This window comes from Aplysia californica, unplaced genomic scaffold, assembly GCF_000002075.1.
Source record: "Aplysia californica isolate F4 #8 unplaced genomic scaffold, AplCal3.0 scaffold00235, whole genome shotgun sequence".
Classification (NCBI taxonomy): Eukaryota; Metazoa; Mollusca; class Gastropoda; order Aplysiida; family Aplysiidae; genus Aplysia; species Aplysia californica.
The window spans coordinates 841,709-844,049 of NW_004797505.1; positions in this window are offsets into that span (position 1 = coordinate 841,709).

The window sequence follows — 2,341 nt, forward strand, 5'->3', positions numbered from 1 at the left end:
GTGTGTGTGTGTGTGTGTGTGTGTGTGTGTGTATGTATACGATATACAACGAATGGTGCAATGCATGACATAACAATATATTTGATAATAAAACATGGTTATGTGTGTTCCAAATGACTGTACACTTCTTTGGGAGTCCATTGTTTGTTTGTTTGAGTAAAGAGAAACCCATCGACAGAGTAATAGTAATTTAGTGCTGGGAAAAAGTAAGACAGACAGAAACGACACAAATAACAGAGTGAAAGTAAGTAGGACCTATCAGTGACACCCTCCAACTACCCTTTTTGTGTCTGTGCCACGTACGTTTTGTAACCTTTCTTCTGATAACTGTGCAGGGGAGGAGAAGGAGAGGAAGGCAAAGGAAGAGGCGCTCGCAAAAAAAAAAAAAAAAAAAAAAAAGAAATCTGGATCTTTATTTTTGAAAAGAGGTTAATATTTCTTCCACGGCACTAAGACCCCTCGCAAAAAAAAAAAAAAAAAAAAAGCTGTGAAAAGTAAAGGCACCGGACGAGGCTCTCTGTCATACAGCGCACCAACAATCCTCGTGGATTAAGGGATCAGTGACAGCGACAGAGTTCATTGGACACACATTGTGGAACGAAGCATTGGAGAATATTGTAAAAACAGGCAAGTTTGATGGAAAAAGAGGTAAAGGCAGACAGAGGAAAAAGGTACTAGGCAAGTTGACAACATGGCTGGGAACAGCTCTCGGACTCGCAACCGTTAGGTCGTGGGTTCGAATCCCGTCAGGGGCCCGACGTTGTGTCCTTGGGAAAGGCACTTTGCACAAATTTTCCTCACTTCACCCAGGTGGAAATGGTTACCCGGCTATAGACAGTGAACGATCTTGTCAGTTTGATAGTGTTTGAGCGCGTGAAATCCGCAGCTTGTATTGTATGCTTCCGCGGAAGCCGAGTATGTTCCTGAGTGTTCTCAGAGGGTCTGCTGGGGTAATAATAGTTGTAAAGTGCTTAGAGCATGCTTTTGAGCATGGATATGCGCTATATAAATGCAATTATTATCATTATTAAGAACGACAGACACCATCGTTGCAACATAAGACCGAGTGAAGTGGATGTCCGTGATTGCCCGCGCCAGTCGGCAAGGCACCGGATGATGATGATGATGATGATGATGATGATGATGATGATGATGATGATGATGATGATGATGACAGTGACAGTGACAGTGACCGCGGGTACTTACCTGTTCCATGCTGAGCCCTGGATTGACAGTGTGCGGGATGAGGGATGGCATCACTTTGGTGGCCAGCAGGTTGTGAGTGAGCCCAAACTTCTTGTCGCTCAGCATATGTTTGTAGATGCCTGGTACGTTCGCGTGAGGAAGGAATTAATATTTAAAAAGAAAATGAGAGTTTACTTAATTGTCAAGCTGGTATCATCACCAATAACCCAAAAAGAAAAAGAAAAAAAACCCCTCCCCCCAAACAAATCCGTCAATACTTAATTGTCAAAATGGGATAATCTTCATCAACTTAAACACCCCCCAAACAAAACAAACCCGTTAATACTGTATTGTCAAAATGGGATCATCATCATTAATTCCAAACACTAAATTTCCTTTCTTCTGTTTTCTATTTTTCTTGAAGCATGATAATTACTACCAAGTTGACACATTTTTACGTACCTTACAAACAAATGCCCGGCACCAAATCAGGACAAAAAAAATTGCTAAAATGTAATACTGACGCACCTACATGTACTACAAGTGCGTCTTCTCTTCTTTGTGTACCCATGCCAGTTCTCTGGGGTTGTCGACTACTGAATCCTATGAGCGTGAGTTGTAGTTTGAGCAACGAGAGGCAAATCGAAACAAATAAGACTATTCAATGCAGGGAAAAAGTAAGACGGGCAGACAGATACAGCTGACTAAAAAAATAGAAGTATGACCTTCCACTGGCGCCTACAAACTATCTGCGTTACTTTTAGTAAGGTTTTACGGCGCTAGCAACTGCATAAGGCCACACGAGCGCCAAGGGGTGAATGTCAACAAGAAGTCCAAACGGGGAATCGGGCTTTCTCTGCTCACCTGTCTATTACTATTACTCTGTCGATGGGTTTCTCTTTACTCAAACAAACCAACCCTGGAAACAGCAATTCACAAGAGAGTAACAAGTATGCAAAAGAAGCAGAGGAAAAATGACGATAGTAAGGATGAGGAAAGGAAAGCCCCGTATGATGTTCCGGCGCAGTATATGCATGATATTAATAAATCACTGAGCCCATTTATAATTCTATTGTTCGTAAAAACATGTGAATATCCCCCTTTGGAAATGGCTTAGAGACACTTCAGTCAGTAGTACTGTCCTGGTTTGAGGGGG